The sequence below is a fragment of the Amblyomma mixtum genome, chromosome 7 (genome assembly GCF_055824585.1).
Source record: "Amblyomma mixtum isolate Tamu chromosome 7, ASM5582458v1, whole genome shotgun sequence".
NCBI classification, from domain to species: domain Eukaryota; kingdom Metazoa; phylum Arthropoda; class Arachnida; order Ixodida; family Ixodidae; genus Amblyomma; species Amblyomma mixtum.
In genome coordinates this window covers 138280014-138299675 of record NC_143018.1, presented here as the reverse complement: position 1 = coordinate 138299675, position 19662 = coordinate 138280014, and the positions used below count along the sequence as shown (strand labels likewise).

At 47.6% G+C, this 19662-nt stretch overlaps 2 pseudogenes; one reads left to right on the top strand and one right to left on the bottom strand.

The window, feature by feature from the left end:
- Window positions 1-3250: 3250 nt before the first annotated feature.
- LOC149337689 (uncharacterized) lies at window positions 3251-14651 on the bottom strand (annotated as a pseudogene).
- Window positions 4014-10831, top strand: LOC149337690 (uncharacterized; annotated as a pseudogene).
- Window positions 14652-19662: the final 5011 nt, after the last annotated feature.

Below are 19662 nucleotides of genomic sequence, written 5' to 3'. Positions count from 1 at the left end.
GTTTTTTGTCCGAGGAACTCTTTTTCTTGGGTGAGGAAGAGTTTCTCCAGCAGTGGTCATGCCCATTCATTTCTGTAAATAATAGTTGTCTTGTCCTGGTTTTTAGGCCAAACTGGCGCTAAGGTCTCCTTTTAAGTGTTTCATTGTCAAATTATTGCCTCTTCACCCGTCTGTCAATAGGTATGATATCCTGTTTTACATCGCCCACCAGCAATTTCTGTTTATTTATTTATTTACCCTCAGGGCCGTTAGGCGTTACAGAGGGGAGTGGGAATAACATGCAAGTATAAAGAACAAAACAGCAGCTAGAAAAATTGAATATAGTTACAGCACACACTGGTATAAAGTCAATAAAAAGAATTAACAAAAGGCAGCATTACACAAAACAAAACACAAAAGAAAAGAGCAGCTAATAAATTAACAAAGTTAGACACATACTTATATAAAATTAATAACAGCGTTACGAAATGCAGCAGTATCAGTAATTATAGCAATATTGTGGGGAAGGTGATTCCAGCTGACACAAGTTCTGGGTATGAATGAATCGTGAAAACATCTTGTACGACAAGGAGGGATCCAAACTTTGTGACGGTGATCAATGCGTGCTGAAATATAGTGTGGTCTTTTTAGTAACTTCTCTTTAAGATAAGGATTATGATAAATTTTGTGAAAAGTACATAATGAACCTGCGATGGGAAAGAAGCTGTAGGGAAAGGTTAGCTTTCATGGCAGTTACACTACTAGTACGATGATAGTTGGAAAGTATGAAACGACAACCGCGGTTTTGAATTGATTCTAAGTCATAAATGAGAGATTCGACCCCAGGGTTCCACACCGATGAAGCATATTCCAATTTAGAGCGGACCAATGTTTTGTAAAGTAATAGTTTTAATGAACTCGGTGCACATGAAAAATTTCTGCGAAGGTATCCAAACATGCGATTGGCGTTATTTGTAATGTAGTCAACATGAGTTTTCCAAGACAGGTTAGAAGAGACGTGAACACCCAGATATTTATAAGACGACACAGTTTCAAGAGTGATGCCATTAATGCAGTAGGTAGAGGGTGTATTAGATAGACGAGAAATGGGCAAATGCTTGCATTTAGTAATGTTTAGCTTCATATTCCACAGGTTACACCAATCCAGTACCTTGTTAATATCTGACTGAAGAACAAATACATCATTATCATCATTAATTTCGCGGTAAATAACACAATAATCGGCAAAAAGACAAATGGAAGACGATATATTAGTTGGTAAGTCGTTTATATAAATGAGAAAGAGGAGGGGCCCAAGAACGGACCCCTGAGGCACGCCAGAGCAAACAGGAGAGGAATCTGAATTGACGTTATTTGCTGTTACGAACTGACTTCGGTTTGAAAGAAAACAATGCAACCATGCAAGCACTGTGGAATCAATGTTAAGGCTGTTTAGTTTAAGAAAAAGAAGCTCATGTGAAACCTTGTCAAATGCTTTAGAAAAATCCATAAATATAGAATCAGCATGGGACCCACGATCCAGAATGCAATGCAAGTCATTTGTGAAACATATGAGTTGCGTTTCGCATGAAAATGATTTACGGAAGCCGTGTTGGGCATTAGTGAAAAAGCAATTGGATTCTAAAAAGTTGGCAAGATGGGAGTAGATGACATGTTCCATGATTTTACATGGAATGCTGGTGAGCGACACAGGGCGAAAGTTATCAGGGCAATGTTTATCGCCAGACTAATGCAGCGGAATCACCCTCCCAACCTTCCAGTCATTCGGAATACAGCCTGTTTCCAGAGACTGGTCAAACAGTTTGGTGAGGATCATTGAACTGTACATCTTTGTGTTAACCAGAAATTTCGAATTAATGTTATCGACGCCACAGGAGGAAGAAATCTTAAGGTTTTCAATTATCCTCAGGATGCCAGTTGTGTCAAAAAGAATTGGATCCATGGGAAAAGCATCCAAGACCGGACACTCCTGATTGGTAAGGGAAACATTGCCAGAAAAAGCCGCAACAAAAACACTTAAGAACACTAGCGCATTCATTAGGTGAAAATGCAACGCCGTCAGAAGATGTAAGTAGTATTGACGAACTATCTTTCTTGTTCACAGTGTTCCAAACTGTCTAGGGTTATTAATCAGCAAAGCAGGCAAAGTACTGTTAAAGAAGGTGTCCTTAGCATTTTTCAGAGCTAATTTGTACTCAGCGGCCGCAGAAAGGTAACAGTCCCATCGTTGTTGCGAATTCGACGATTTCGCCGAGCGAAACAAACGTTTTTTCTTATTGGATAGCCTTTTTAAAACGTTGTTATACCACGGTGATTGACTATTACACCGCAAAATTCTTACCGGCACAAATGTAGTAGTGAGACGTTCAACAGTGTCCCTAAACATTTCCCAGTTAGTGTGGACAGAACGCTGTGGAAAATCTGGTAAATAATTGTTTAAGAAAAGAGCTAATTCGCGATTAATAGCATCATAGTCCGCCCGCTTGTAATCTCTAATTGACTTGAAGATGTTCCGGCGATTAGGAATATTAATTTTTACATCGAAATGAAGCAAGGTGTGATCACTAAGACCAGGTAAGTACGAGATTGAAGGGATAAGATCCGGCGCGTTGGTTAGCACAAGGTCTAAAACATTGGAAGATGATGGCGTGATTCGAGTTGGCTTAGTAACTAGCTGCGAAAGGTTAAAGTCCAAACAGGTTCGCAAAAAGTTGTTGCATTCGGTAGAAAAGGGGCGAGGATACGGCGACGTATTAGCCCACACGATACTGGGATAATTGAAGTCACCAGCAAGAAGGATTGCTGCACCCGGATAACGTACTGAGATCATGTTAACAGCATCATGCAAATCTTCAACGAAAGTTGCACACGAAGACGGGGGACGGTAGCATATGCCCAGAATTAGTTTCCTGAAATGAACACGAAGTTCAACCCAAACCAACTCTAAAGTGCTAGAAAGACTAATCGGTGAAGACACAATATTATCGGCGATGGCTATTAAAACACCTCCTCCACTTCTGTCACCGCTATCAGAACGATAAACATTGTAGCGCTTCTTGCAATCAAACAGTTCCTTGCTCTCTATCTTTGCAGAGAGCCACGTTTCTGTCAGCAATACAACACCGGCATCACATGAGTCGATGACAGAGTTTAGATCTTCCCGCTTTGGTATTATGCTTCTTATGTTTGTGAAAAGAAATGAAAGCGCTGTCTTATCTCCAGTCGCCCGTCCACTGCCCCTCCCGCACCTCTATGGCGAAGCGTTTGGCGAGCCAGAAGCAGCGCGACAAGGGGCCACTAAAGATCCCTGTGGGCCAGCTAGCTCGAAAACGCTATCGGGAATAGGGTCATAGCCGTAGCATTTGTTGTTACAATACAGTTTGTTATACCTCAGCTTATACTTAAAGTCAGCATCCTTCGCGAACTGCACAAGCTTCGTTCTAGCGACACGTGTCTGCAAAGAATAATCTTCACTTACAGTGACCTTTTTATCTTTAAGTTTAGCACACAGCACTAGGATTTGTTGTTTTGTTTTGAAAGACCGGAACTTCACAACAATCGGACGATTCTTTTCTTCTGAGAACACACCAATCCTGTGTGCTCGTTCAAACATGTCATTCGTAAGAACAGGACCAAAGCAGCCTGAAACAAGGTTCAATAACTTTTCTTCCGTTTCATCCCATGTTTCGGACAAACTGTCGGGTACACCGAAGAACAGAAGATATTCCCTGCGCTGCCGGTCTTCCAGCTCTGCCTGTCCAAGACGTAACTTGCTATTTTCATTGACAAGCTGACCGGCTAGCTCACGCAAAATCCGCAATTCCCCGTGGGCCGCATCAGTGGCGGATGATTTAGATTCCACCGCCGACAGTCTCGCGTCAATATCGGCAATATTCCTAATCATAGATTCCTGATTTAGTTTCATTTCATTAATAGAGGCTATTAAGTGTGATTGCTCTAACTCCATTTTAGCGGTCCTTGAATTAACACCTTCATTGGCAGCAGCGGCACCGACGAGCGAGCAGCATCTCAAGCCACATCTTCATTGTGATCTTGCAGATACAGAGCTGCATTGACTGTTCGGGCACATGCGCATCGCTGGTGATCAAGAACGACGCCTATCACCCTGGAAGCTGCCTTCCTACGCCGCTAAGACCAACACCGAGCGCTGACATCGACGGAAGGCTACAAATACAGCGAGACTGGACTGGCCGATCGCATTGGCAGCAGCGGCACCGACGAGCGAGCAGCATCTCAAGCCACATCTTCATTGTGATCTTGCAGGTTAGTGGAAGTCAGGTCCACATATCAATGTTTTAGGTATCATTTCAATCGCTGCTGCTGCTGCCAAGGTGTGACGTTTTGTGACAATGCCCCCACATTTGCAGTGCTCTGTGTGTTCTGTAGATTGCACTTCGTCAGATGGCACTATTGACTGCAGTGAGTGTGGTCACAGATACCACACTGGGAAATGCGCCGGAATTACCGATGCTACGCTCAAAACAAAGGGAGATGAATACCGTAAAGCCTGGCGCTGCATCTTCTGTAGGCGCTCGAAAGCACGCACGCCGGCTACGCAGGATGCAAAACTCGCCAGTGATGATAGCGTGGATCTGAGGATCTGGATGATGGCAATTAGTGATAAGCTTGACCAGCTGCTGCCTCTTAAAGAAACGATTGACGGTATCGAAGACTCATTGCAGCTGTTAAGCGACCAGTACGATGATTTGCTTTCACGCACAGAGCGGAACGAGCGCGAGGTGAAAGAACTAAGGAAGAGGGTGGAAAAGGTCGAAACACAGAATGATGATGTCGCTCAACTGAAAGATGACATTGATGACCTTGAATGGAGGAGCCGCCGCCTCAACCTAGAATTTCATGGCATCCAAGAAACTGATAAAGAAAACCTGTTGGATAAGATAAATGCACTGACTGCCCAAATTAAACTTCCTACACTCTCAGAGAATGATGTAGTGGCAGTTCACCGTCTGCCAGCAAAAAAAGATAAGATCCCAGGCATAATTTGTCGTTTCGCAAGGCAAGCTGACAGGGACGCGTGGTGGCAAAACAGAAAGAAACTGCAAGAAGCAGAGGGAAATATCTTCGTGCTAGAAAACCTAACGAAAAGAACCCGTTGATATATTTGTCGATGCTAGAAGCGTGTCCCACCAGGCATCGGGTACCAGGATCACCGCCGCAGTGCCGAAGGAGGAAGGAAACGTGGGCCGGAGACGGGGAGTAGGGGAAGTGAAGGAAAAAAAAACTGTATTTACATTATTTACATTATTTACATAGAGTGGGACTGAGAATGGCTCTCAGTGGAAGGGGAACGTCTTCGTCAACCGTAGTCGACTGGAGCTAGCAGGCTTCTCGGCCACACTCACGGCCGAGTTAAATATCGTCCGGTTTCCCCAGATCCCTGGCTGGGGAATAATGGTCGACGAGCACTGTCCAATCCGATGGACCGAAGGGGACCTCCTTGTTACCGCCCACGGCTGGGCAGGTGCGAGCTTGTCCACTCTGTCGCAGCTGGGTCGAAGAGAGGGGAAGATTGCTGACTCATCCAGCCCCGCGGGGAAAGGAATCTCCTGAAGTCTTTCAGCAGGGGAATGAACTTGCCTCCCCGCCGATTGCCCAGAACGCGAGTCGGGGACACAGAATTCTTCAATTATCCGCCAGCGTGACGGCGCCGCCAGGTCGCCTCCGCATTCACGGTGGTTGCTCGGACAATAGCTCCTGGGCCTCGCCTGCCTTCGTCGCCGCTGCACTCCGTTCAAGGAATTTCGCTGGGGTTTTGGCTGACAATGGCCTTTGACATCCCTGCCACACTAATCCGCTGAGGCTCGGAGGGGCATTCCAAGCTTCTCACTTCCCATGGTCGTCGCGAGGTTGTCGACCTTGGCGATTGTTCACGGTAGCGGCTTGATCGGGCCCACGTGGTCCGAAGTGGACACAGGTGTGACGGGAACACACAAAGAGAACCGTCATTTTTCATTTCTTGACTTGGTCAGTGACCCAATTTTCCTTTGTGAATAAATAACACAAAGGGAGTTAAAGGGGGGGGGGGGGGGTAGAAACACAACAGCACGTCCGCCGCCCGAAGAGGTCTCGTAGTGGTTGCAGCCAACGCTGCTGCGCGCAGAGACCTGGAGTTGTGTCCGTTCGGCCTTTGGTCACAGCTGGGCCCAAAGGTTCTTCTTGCTTCGTTGACAGCTGTAACGAGCTCAACCAGCAAAGTCCAAAGCCCAACAAGCAGAAAGCGCCAAACTGACTTCAAGAACTGCCAAGCTGTTTTCGGTCAACAAAATCTCTTTAGAGAAAATGAGCTGTAGCGTGAAATTTACGTCCTCCTCCGAAAGTTGACATGTTTGACCAAACCAGAATACACAGAGCTTGTTTAGCCAAAAGGGAGGAAAATTTTCTAAAATTTTGGGGGGGTGCCGTAGCACGGTTTATGTCACAGAAAGCCACCGCCCGTGAGAGCACAAAGGGAAGGTTGAGCTGCTGAACACACATACAAAACAGACAAAAATGATTCCCGCTAAAGCAAAAACAAAATACAAATTTGCATAGCGGAATAACGTCTGGGGAGTCAGGAAAGGGCATTACACGGGAAAGCTTCGGCTGAGGCCATCAGCGTTTCCATTACCTCGCACTTTACTGCAACGCATGTAAACTGAGTCCCGCAATGCCAATCTCCAAATTTTCGCTCTCATTTCGCATAGGAGAGTGATATGAACAAAAGACAAAAAACAAGCATTAAACTCAATATGAGATTATGCGTCGTATCTGCCCCTTGCGCGGCCGCGGTCCGACAGCTGCTTTAGCAGATGAGACATTGCATAATGCTAGGAATTTCAGCTTGCATTTCTGTACAGGAGAGTTAAATGAACAAAAAGAAACAAAAGACGGGATTATTCCTCGAATCCGTCTGCAAACGGCGTTGCGATCAGAGGAATTTACTGCTTCCTATTCTTCAGCCGCCCCCTGCGCGGCCGAGGTCCGATAGCTGCTCTAGCAGGTGCAACAGGACACAAGGCTAGGAATTTCAGCTTAGGACCCTTAACTGTTCCTCGTCCAAGTCTCGTGGTTCTGAAGTTTGGCTGACGCTCAGAAAGCAGAACGCGAGAAGGGAACGGACGAGTGCGAATGCCGTGCCAGCGTATCCGTCTCTCTCGGATCGGGTTCGCGCGTTGCGTTCTCTTGGCTTGTGTTCCCACGGGGCGGGTGCGAACTCTTGAGCACCGAGGTGCCAAATTGGGGCGGCTACGCGGTTCGGATTGCAGTCGAGCAGTCAACAAGAGCCGCACTTTCCCCTTAATTAACTCTTCCCGTTTGGCCACCTCTGTGCGCTGCCGCTCAGTGGAAACCCTCGCAGTTGGTTTGCGTGGCGCGTCACTAGCAAACGCTGAACCGTCACAGGTAAAGTCGCTGGCGTTCGCCTCATCATCAGTTTGTAATCCAGCCTGCTCTGGCTCACTACCGTGAGAGTTTATAAGCTTTACAGGGCCACGTGTGCCCTCTTCACCCGCGTGCTCTGCTGGCGCTGCGAATTCTGGAGCCTTCGAACTGGTGAGGACCTGTGCAGCGTTATCTCCAAGACTAAGGCCCTTTTCTTTGGGCAGCCTATCCAAGCGATTCGGGAAAATCGAGGGATGCTGCATAGGCAGGTCTTGGGAGACGGCTGCCTCGGTCAGACGCAGCTCGAGCGGGCTCTCGATCGCGACGCGGGCAGTAAGTTGGTCGTGTTGGATACCTTTCCTATCCTTATACTGGCGGTACAGCAGGCCAGAACGGAGTTGGAAAGGTATGTTCTTTCGTGACACACCTATGTCACTTTGGTGACTCAAGTTGCGTAGAGTCTGGTCTTTCTCTTGCTCAGCGGTGAACGTTTCTCTGTCCACACGAAGGAGTTCGAGAAAGCCATCCGAGTGGGGTAACACAAGATTGGTTTTCAGTTTCTCACCTAGCCCCAACTCATCACTTGCGCCTGCTTCGAAAGACTCACTATAGCCTGCACTACTGTCGGTACTCTTTACCCTTGTGCAATAAGTGAGTAAGTCCTGCGCTGGCTCGTCATTAGGTAACGCGGAGCCGTCACAGCTTAAGTCGCCGGCGTTCGTCTCATCGCCAGTCTTTACTAGAGCCGGTTCTGGCTCACCACTGTGAGAATTTATAGGCTTCGGGCTTACAGGTTCAGGTTTGCCCTCTTCAACCACGTGCTCTGCTGGCGCCGCGACCTCACGAGCCTTCGAAATGGTAAGGACCTTCGCAGCGTTATCTCCAAAACAAAGGCCTTTTTCTTGGGGCAGCATATCCAAGCGATTTGAGAAAATCGAGGGATGCTGCTTAGGCAGGTTTTGGGAGACGGCTGCCCCGGTCAGACGCACCTCGAGCGGGCTCTCGATCGCGACGCAGGCAATTGGCAAAGACACGCAGTTTTCATTGACGCATAACTCGTTTTCGGGTGTTCGGTCGCGAGCGGCTGTCGTTCCCTTATCGCTGAACTGATCTTTGTTTCCAAGCAGCGATGAGGCGCATTCCTCGCTTACAGTAGAACTTGCAGTTGCCACCTTCAGCGCGCGACTGCTTTCTGGAGGACTACCTTTTTGCGCTGCGCCTACGCCTATCTGGGTTGCAAGGACAATCTGTGCGGCATCGCGCTTTTCAGCTAACGCCGCGCTCTGGCTTGGAGCTCCACAGTCGCTGTCAGGTTTGCCCTCTTCAACTACGTGCTCTGCGGGCGCTGCGAATTCACGAGCCTTCGAAGTGGTAAGGACCTGCGCAGCGTTATCTCTAAAACAAAGGCCCTTTTCTTTGGGCAGCATATCCGAGCGATTTGAGGAAATCGAGTGATGCTGCTTAGGCAGGTTTTGGGAGATGGCTGCCTCGGTCAGACGCACCCCGAGCGGGCTCTCGTTTGCGACGCGGGCAATGGGCAAAGACACGCAGTTTTCATTCACGATTTTAATTTCACTTCGCGCCGAAACCTCCTGATTTAATGTCGAATTCCTCTCGGCGCGCTTCGCCAGTAAATTTTGCAACTCCAAACGCATTAAAGCAAGTTGCCTTTCATCGGCTTCCTTGAGACGAAGATGTTCTTTTTCTATCCTGTCAGCCTCTTCCTTAGCGGCTTCCTTGCGGTAAAGGCGTTCTTTTTCTATCCTGTCAGCCTCCTTTTTAGCGGCTTCCCTGCGGTAAAGGCGTTCTTTTTCTATCCTGTCAGCCTCCTTCTTAGCGGCTTCCTTGCGGCAAAGGCGCTCTTTTTCAACCCTGTCGGCCTCCTCCTTGCGTTCTTTTTCAACCCTAACGGCCTTCTCCTTGCGTTCCCTTTCAACCCTGTCGGCCTCCTCCTTAGCGTTCTTGATTCCCTCCTGAATGACTTCCCAGGTCTCCCAAATTTTGTCACCCTCCTTAGCACCACATTCCTTAATAGCCTCAATCAGCTGCGGCTTTCTGTGACTCTTCCTGGCCTCAATACCCAGCTTTTCACACAGCAACATCAACTCTGGCTTCTTTAGCTTGCTCAAATCCATGGCAACTTCCGAACGAGGACTTTCAATACAAGCTGCTACGTGAAATGCATAAGCGAGCACGTGCAGAAAAACAATCTACAGGAAGTGATAAATTTCCAGAGTTATCAAGCCTGGCAGATTCTTAAAGAAAGTCAAGCGCTCACCACTGCTGAAGCCAGGACCAAGCGTGGAAGATCCCGCCGCTGCCAACCAGTTGATATATTTGTCGATGCTAGAAGCGTGTCCCACCAGGCATCGGGTACCAGGATCACCGCCGCAGTGCCGAAGGAGGAAGGAAACGTGGGCCGGAGACGGGGAGTAGGGGAAGTGAAGGAAAAAAAAACTGTATTTACATTATTTACATTATTTACATAGAGTGGGACTGAGAATGGCTCTCAGTGGAAGGGGAACGTCTTCGTCAACCGTAGTCGACTGGAGCTAGCAGGCTTCTCGGCCACACTCACGGCCGAGTTAAATATCGTCCGGTTTCCCCAGATCCCTGGCTGGGGAATAATGGTCGACGAGCACTGTCCAATCCGATGGACCGAAGGGGACCTCCTTGTTACCGCCCACGGCTGGGCAGGTGCGAGCTTGTCCACTCTGTCGCAGCTGGGTCGAAGAGAGGGGAAGATTGCTGACTCATCCAGCCCCGCGGGGAAAGGAATCTCCTGAAGTCTTTCAGCAGGGGAATGAACTTGCCTCCCCGCCGATTGCCCAGAACGCGAGTCGGGGACACAGAATTCTTCAATTATCCGCCAGCGTGACGGCGCCGCCAGGTCGCCTCCGCATTCACGGTGGTTGCTCGGACAATAGCTCCTGGGCCTCGCCTGCCTTCGTCGCCGCTGCACTCCGTTCAAGGAATTTCGCTGGGGTTTTGGCTGACAATGGCCTTTGACATCCCTGCCACACTAATCCGCTGAGGCTCGGAGGGGCATTCCAAGCTTCTCACTTCCCATGGTCGTCGCGAGGTTGTCGACCTTGGCGATTGTTCACGGTAGCGGCTTGATCGGGCCCACGTGGTCCGAAGTGGACACAGGTGTGACGGGAACACACAAAGAGAACCGTCATTTTTCATTTCTTGACTTGGTCAGTGACCCAATTTTCCTTTGTGAATAAATAACACAAAGGGAGTTAAAGGGGGGGGGGGGGGGGTAGAAACACAACACCGTGCACTGTTGTTCGAGGCTAAGAACTGGGCAAAAGTTAAGAAATACAAATACGTGTGGCATAGCAATGGCCGAATTCTGGTACGAAAGGCTGATGGACTGAATGCCGAATTGGTATCGAGCGTTGGCGACCTGGAGAAGCTTGCCTAAAGGCGGATGACCCATGGATATGGCGTCCTACGTTTTGCCGCACGACTTCCAGAAACACATAGGGAAACCGTTTTTGCAGTCATTCAAATGCTTTCATCTGAACATAAGATCAATCAAATATAAAAAATTAGGTCTGGATTTACTTCTTGATGAGCTAAATGAGTCACTAGATTGTGTATTGCTAACTGAGACATGGTCAACGGACAGCACCGACGTTTATAGACTTGCTGGGTATGAATCTTGTTACTTAAATCGCTCCTCTGGAAGGGGTGGCGGAATTTGCATTTTGATAAACAAAATGTATGACTATGAACTGCTTGAAAATTTTTCCGTCGTTACAGATGATTATGAAATTGTATCTGTTCTTGTTCACAACAATTTGTTGGTAGTTTGTTACCGCCCTCCACATGGAAAGATGGCGCCTTTCTTTGACTACTTAGAAACGCTGTTCTCCTTTGTTGATATTAATCGTTATAGTATTATATTTGGTGGCGATATTAACATAAATATGATGAATGCTTCTTTGCAAACTAACTTTTCTGTTTTGTTGAACACGCATGGTATTAGGAACACTATTGATATGCCGACGAGAGTGACAGAAAGTTCATCCTCATTAATTGATGTGTTCCTTACAAATATTGACACATGTAGAATCAAAGCGGGTGTACTTACGTCAGATCTCAGTGATCACTTGCCTATATTTTTGTGCGCCAAAAGTCAGTTCAGCAAAAATAAAGCACGACATACATATTTCGTTCAACATATGACACACTGCAACCTTTCCAAGTTTTATAGCAAAGTTTCACGCACTTCGTGGGATCAAGTTTTTGGTAGCGAAGATGCGAACGTTGCTTATGACACATTCATGAAAATACTGAAACCAATCTATGAGGAGAGTTTCCCTTTAGTAGCAAGGAAGAACGGTAGAAAAATTCGAAAACCATGGGTTAACGCAGAACTTTCCGCGAGGATCAGAAAAAAGAATAACTTGTACCACCAATTTGTCAAAAGCAAAGACAAAAAAATACTACTAGAATTTAAAGCTTTCCGTAATCGTCTAGATAAAGATATAAAGAAAGTCAGACGTGAATATCTAGACAATGTATTTATGCCTGCAGCAGGACAAATGGATGCAGTTTGGCGTAGACTGAACTCGATGCTAAATTACAAGATAGGAACTGAAAAAGTGTGTAAGATAAAAAGACATGATGCTGAGTTAACAGGAGAAACCCTCGCGAACGCATTCAACCAACATTTTGTTCAAGGTAACACCGCCATTTGCTCCAATGACCTAGCAAACTTTCCGCGTAATGATAACTCGGTGTTTCTGACTCCAGTAAGTGAAACAGAAACTGCAAGCATAATTCTGAATTTAAGAAATAGCAGTGCCAAAGACGTAGATGGAATTCAGGTAAAACCAATCAAACACGTTGCACATTATCTTGCTCCATGCTTAATGCATGTACTTAATTTATGCTTTCAGCAGGCCATATTTCCGCCCAAAATGCAGGTCGCTCGAGTAAGCGTGCTATATAAGAAAGGTGACAAAAATGATATGGGAAATTATCGGCCCATATCGATTCTCCCGGTCTTTTCCAAAGTCTTTGAAAAAGCTATTTTAAACCGATTGACAGCATTTCAAGAAAAGCACAAATTGCTAGCTAGCAGCCAGTTCGGTTTCCGCAAAGGATTTAGCACTGAACTTGCCCTCTTGACGCAGAAAGAACACATTTTAAGTGGTTTGGAGAAAGGTAAGCTAGTCTTGGGCCTTTACGTTGACTTCTCGAAAGCATTCGACACTATCAGCCACGCAATACTTATTAGGAAGTTAGAACATTATGGCATTCGCGGAAAGGCCGGTGTTCTTATGGAATCCTACCTTAAACATCGTACTCAAATTGTAGCCATTGGTGATTCTTTATCAGATGCACTTCATGTTTCCCAGGGTGTGCCGCAAGGCAGCATCCTGGGCCCCTTTTTGTTCAATTTGTACGTGAACGATGTTTACGGTATCGCTCCATCCGCTACTTTTGTGAATTATGCGGATGATACAAGCGTGTTTTTCACAGGAGAATCAAGTGATCACCTAATAGCTGCAGCAAATGTAGCGCTTGCTAAGCTTGATGAATGGACCCAAAAAAATAGCTTGAAGATTAATGCTGATAAAACTAAAGCAGTTTTGTATCATACTAGGAACAAAAACATAGACACACAAAACACAATTACACTACGGTCAACTCCTGTAGAGATTGTGTCTAGTTTTAAAACTCTGGGTGTCATTTTTCAAAACACAATGTCATGGGATGCCCACATAGATTATATTGCAAAAAAACTATCACAAATAGTAGGCATTGTTTCGCGAAATCGCCATGCATTCCCTCGCCACATTCTGATGCTGATTTATAATGGTCTTTTCTCCCCTAGATTTCATTATTGTCACTTGGTATGGGCATCGACTACTAAATCTAATATAGACAGAGTGCTCATTCTCCAAAAAAAGTTTTTAAGAGCTGTCGAAAACGTACCAATGCACTACCACACACATGAATTATTTAAAAAATACAATGTAATTCCAGTAACAAAATCCTATGACTACCGGCTTTGCAAGTTGTTCAAACAAGAAACTAAATGTAACAATTGTACAATTCAGAACATAGCTCAGCTAGAGAATAATGCAGTTTCATACCAGACGCGTCATTTTGAACCATGGAAGGTTAACACAAGTAGAACTACATGCGGTCTACAAATGCTGCAAAACAAGTTACCCCGATTACTAAACAGTTTGCAAGCTAAAAATATCCAACTCGACAATATAACTTTCAAAGCACTGCGCGATCTTTTCAAAACGAAGTAAAACGAGATTTTGTGTCTATAATATTTCCCCATGAATGTATTAAAAATGTGAGTACGTGTTACACTGAAATGTGATAACAGTATATATGTTTTAGCGTTTTTCTTGTAATATGTTGTTTTTTTTCACTTTTTTTTTCTTTACATGTTGTGATAAAATATGCTGTGTATAAACTTTTCTTTACGACATTCCGCCAACTGCCAATGAAAGGGGGCCTGCGGCCCTGTCAAGCTGGCTTATGGCAGCTTTTTCTGCAGGCTTCCTGCATCATGTAATGTGATGTGAATAAACTTCTTCTTCTTCTTCTTCTTCTTCTAACAGAGTCAACATGTCGTTGAGTTGTTTCTGCAGAGAATTATCAACAGCGCTGTCTTTGGACCGTGTGGCAGCGCCAGAGCCCGACCCAGGGCCGGGGTTAAGCTCAACGTCCCCCTAAAACAAAAGCAGTTGACTAGAAACATCGACGCACTGGGCGAGCAAAATCAACAGCACTCCCGGGCGTGGGAACAGCAGCAGGCACATATTGCTCGATTTCTTAGCAAACATGGAATAGTTGTTACCAACCTGCATGAAGAAACGCATGCCCTGAAGCAGCCGCATGATGACGCTGTTCCCACGCCCACTGGAAGGCGCAGGCCGCTGCAGTCCGTTTTTATCCAGGTGGAAAGGTGATGTCGTGGACGATGCGCAGGACTTGTACAATGGAGCCATAGTGTAGTAGGGTTGCCAGAGCTCTCCGTTTTCCACGCTGCCAACTTGAATGTCGACAGTCACAGGCACAGCCGGAACGGCATCAGCCGGTGTCATAGGTACCGCGCTGAGTTGAAGGATTGCCGTTATCTGCATGAAGAAACGCATGCCCTGAAGCAGCCGCATGATGACGCTGTTCCCACGCCCACTGGAAGGCGCAGGCCGCTGCAGTCCGTTTTTATCCAGGTGGAAAGGTGATGTCGTGGACGATGCGCAGGACTTGTACAATGGAGCCATAGTGTAGTAGGGTTGCCAGAGCTCTCCGTTTTCCACGCTGCCAACTTGAATGTCGACAGTCACAGGCACAGCCGGAACGGCATCAGCCGGTTTCATAGGTCCCGCGCTGAGTTGAAGGATTGCCGTTATCTGCATGAAGAAACGCATGCCCTGAAGCAGCCGCATGATGACGCTGTTCCCACGCCCACTGGAAGGCGCAGGCCGCTGCAGTCCGTTTTTATCCAGGTGGAAAGGTGATGTCGTGGACGATGCGCAGGACTTGTACAATGGGGCCATAGTGTAGTAGGGTTGCCAGAGCTCTCCGTTTTCCACGCTGCCAACTTGAATGTCGACAGTCACAGGCACAGCCGGAACGGCATCAGCCGGTGTCATAGGTCCCGCGCTGAGTTGAAGGATTGCCGTTATCTGCATGAAGAAACGCATGCCCTGAAGCAGCCGCATGATGATGCTGTTCCCACGCCCACTGGCTCGAGTGGAGATGCGTTAGTTACTTAGAGATGTTTATGGTACCTGTTTAATTGGCTCGCCTTACATACTTACTGTCATGTGTTCTTGTAAATGTCACTTTATCTGGCAACGTTGGCATGTGCACATATGTAAATAAAATTGTTCATGCCCGTTAAAGCAAGCGGACACGCGTCGCATCGCTTCCGCACATTTTGACCAAATTCGACCGGACGAAATCATTCCCGCCACCGGATTTTCTTCGGAACGGAAAGATATCAAGCGCTGGAACCCGAGGATAGAAATTTCATGCGGTAGGACCAGTTTTCGGCTTTCTACCGGACTTGAAAGTTGTAAAGCGGGCGCCGGCCCGCTAACCCTAACGGGCCACCCAGCTTGACATTGTGAGAGTATGGGCCACTAACTTTGTCGACGACGCCGACGCCTAGCATCGACGCCGTATCAAGGACGGACCATATGGCGGGGCCCAGCCAAGGCAACGATGTGCCACTACAATCACCAAACGTCCTTCTCAACGAATTCGAAGAGCTGGATGAAGACAACTTCGGGGACTCCGACTTCGGAAGTGAGGACGAGATCCCGTCCGACTACTCGTCGAAGCCAGCCTGGTACAACAACGATGCCAGCGGGAACCGGCCAGGCCGCCAAACCTCACGATGGAAAATTACCGAGTGATGCGACCGGCTGCAACAAGAATGGATTAAGGGAGCAGAGCAGGCCTAGGCGAAGAATGCCGCCACTCCCCAGAAGCGCCTACAAGATCATTAATCGACCTATGAAAGGACTCATGGTGAAGTCCCTCACCACCCACCAAGTAGCGCGCGCCATTCTCATGGCGTGCGGCCAGCAATGGAAGGACGAGGACCTACTTGTAAGGCTTCGCACCGGATCCAATATCATTATCGTTAGCGCCCCGCACGAGCAAACGGCTCAGCTAGTGCGGCACATTACCCGTCTCAGTTTCGACGGAAAGACTTATGATGGAAACGCTTACGTGGCAGCACCGGAAGTCGTCCTGCGCGGCGTGATCTATGGTGTAGACCCAGGTACCCCTCATGAAGAACTCAAAGCACACCTACGAGTCAGAACTCAAGGAGTGACCATACTTCAGGCAAGGATACTCGGAAAATCCAAGACGGCAGTGCTCACCTTCGACGGCCCAGTCTTGCCGAAATTCGCCATATATTACGGAGCAGAAGTACCATGCTACCAGTACCGCCCCACTAGGCAAGTGTGTTACGTCTGCTTCCAGCAAGGACACCGCTCCGACGTGTGCCCCATACCGAACATTATTGTGAGCGGACTGTGCGGAGTTTCAAACCCGCCCGACGACCACGAGTGCACGCCCAAGTGCATAATCTGTGGCGAGGCACACCGGACCGGATTCAAGGAGTGCCGAGAGAGATTGAAAAAAGCGAGGCCAAAACCCACAGGAGGACGAGGACGGAGCGACCAACGTGGGCGACCATCCAAGCGATGGCTCAGCTCAGAGGGAGAGACATCGAGGAGCCGATCGAGGTCCAACTCCTTCCCGCCTCTCCCACCAGCCGGCCCACAGGAGGGGGAGAAGCAAGAGAAAAAGAAAAAGAAGAAGCTTTCCCAGACAAGCGGCAGCAAGGTGAGCTGGGCTTCTACCACTGCTTCGCACTCGGTAGGAAAGGGTAGTAACATAAACAACACAAACATCAAAGACAGTCGCGGCACAGAACCGAAGGACGTGAAAAGTGATGCGCTCAGACGCGAGCTAGAACTAGCTCGAATCAATCAAAACGAGCTCGAACGCAAAGTTGAGGAACTCACGAAAACACTAAAGGAACAACAGCGGGAACTCGACACGACTAGAGCTCTTCCAAAACGACAACTACAGGCATCGAACGAAGGAGACCTCGAAACACGAATGCAACAGATGATGCATCAGATGATGCAGGATATGATGCAGCAAATCCAATTGCAAATGCAACAGATGCAAGCACAATTCCAAGGGCCGATCTCAGAGATCAGAAGCGCTCTTCGAAAACAAAAACATACCGAAAACATTAGGGAAGGGCGTACAACCGTCTAGCGCTAACAGCTTCGCAAGCGAACAAGGCAACAGCAGTAACGCGTAAACATGATCAATACGTATCAGCAAGAACAAGAATACTTAGATATTTGGCAATGGAACTGTAGAGGCTACCGCAAAAAGCAAGCCCTCATAAAACAATATATAAACACACAACTCACACCTCCTGATGTAATTGCGCTCCAAGAGACTGGAATCAAGCCTACCTTACAAGGGCACGAAGTTTACGAGAGTCAAAAGGAAGGTAAAGCGGCCGTCCTAGTCAGCAAAACCATCACCGTCATCAGGCACGATACCATCGCCGACACCAACATTGAGCACGCGCTTGTTGAACTCATTCCGAAAAAGCGAAAGGGAAGCAGCACTTCTTACTGAACGTGTACAGCCCGCCGAGACAAAGAAAAGCCAAACTATTCGAACTGTTTTATGGAGCGCACAAGCTGGCCAAACAAAATGCACTCATCATCGTAGGAGATTTCAACGCCATGGACAGGAGTTGGGTATACCAGAAACAAGACATCAAGGGAAGAACATTAGTGGAAGTAGCGGAATACTTTGGCTGCAGTCTAATCACGTATCCTGCGACCCCCACGAGAATCGGGATTAGCGTGAGCACGGACACATGCCCAGATCTCACCTTTCTGAGGAAGAGCGGGGAGTTACAGTGGGAAAAGATGATTGAAAATCTAGGCAGCGATCATTTTATCCTCCGGACACGAATACCATCCGCCACCATAAGACGCCAGATCGGAGAGGCGAAAATCACTGACTGAAACGCGTTTCGCGAGTTTTGCAACAAATCTGAAGGCGATATCTAATCACTGGAGGAATGGAGCGGCATGCTGAGAGAAACGCGACAACGATGCAGAAAAAGTCTAAGGAGAACGACAGCAACGTCCGAAGCAGACGCCCACCTCCTCAGACTATGGGAAGCGAGACGCCGTCTCACCGAAAGATGGCGGAAGCAAAAACACAACAGGAAACTAAAACTAAAGATAGCAGAAATTACGGCAAAGGCGGAAGAATACGATATGCAAATCGCGAAACATAATTGGAAAAAACTCAGCGACTTAGTTAGGGGAGCTCTAGGCACGGCCAGAACCTGGAATTTCTTAAGAGCACTAATCGATCAGACCAAAATGAAATCAGAAAACAATAAAGCCATCCACTGGTTCATCCACTCCTTCGAGGGATCAGACATCGCCCTACTGGAGAAGGCACGAGAAAAATGTTTCGGCAATCGCAACCCCCCACGATACCAACGAACGTACCGAGGAGCAGTAAACGAGAAACTCGACCGCCCCATAAGTGTGGAAGAGGATTACGCGGCCATAAGAAACACCAAAGCACGGCAGCCGGAGTGGACAGAATCGACAACGCCCTAATCCGCAACCTGAGCGACGACCTCATACAAGAGCTCGTCAGCTTTCTTAACAAACATTGGGAGGCGGAGACGGTTCCTGAAGATTGGAAACACGCCGAAGTAATAATGATACCTAAACCTGGTAAAAAGCTACAAGCTGAAAACATCAGGCCAATATCACTCACGTCGTGCCTTCGCAAGCTTTACTAACGAGTTGTAACTTTAAGACTGCAAAATTACATGGAAGATAACGACTGTGTACCACATAGCATGTTCGGCTTCAGAGCGAAGCTCTCGACGCAGGACGTTCTCCTCTAAATAGAAAACGATGTCCTGCGAAACGTACCTCGGACGGGAGAAAATGTCATAAGGGCCCTGGACATCAAGCGGGCATTCGATAACATCAGCCACGAAGCGATCCTTACGGGCCTAGACAACCTGGATTGCGGACGCAGAATCCACGGCTTCGTCAAAGCCTTCCTGTCCGATAGAACATCCACCATCGGCATTGGAGACCTTCGATCGGACAAAATTCGCACTCCAAACAAGGGAACACCCCAAGGGTCAGTTATCTCACCCCTACTCTTCAACATACCTATGATAGGCCTAGCTCGAAAACTAGAGAACATCGAAGGCATCAGGCATGCAATGTATGCTGACGAGATAACAGTCTGGACAAACACGGGCTATCTCGGAGAGAAGAAGAGAGAGAGAGAGAGAGAGGGAAAGGCAGGGATGTTAACCAGAAAGGATTCCGGTTGGCTACCCTGCACAGGGGAAGGGAATGAGGGGAATTAAATAGGAAAGAGAGAAGTAACGGGAAATAATCACAGTCTGTCAATTAAGGCAGTCGCTCTCAAAAAGCGAAAGAGTGCCTTGTAAGCCTTGATGGAAGTTGACTGTTGTGGCCACGGACCGAGGATCTTGGCCTCTGTGAAAGGGCGAGGGTCCAGGCGGTCCAAAGCCCATCGCAGCTTATGTCTTTCGGCTACAAAGGCAGGGCACTCACACAAGATATGGGTGATTGTCTCATCACAGGCGCAGTTCACACAAGAAGGGCTGTCGGCCATCGCGATCCGGAAAGCATACTTATTCGTGAAGGC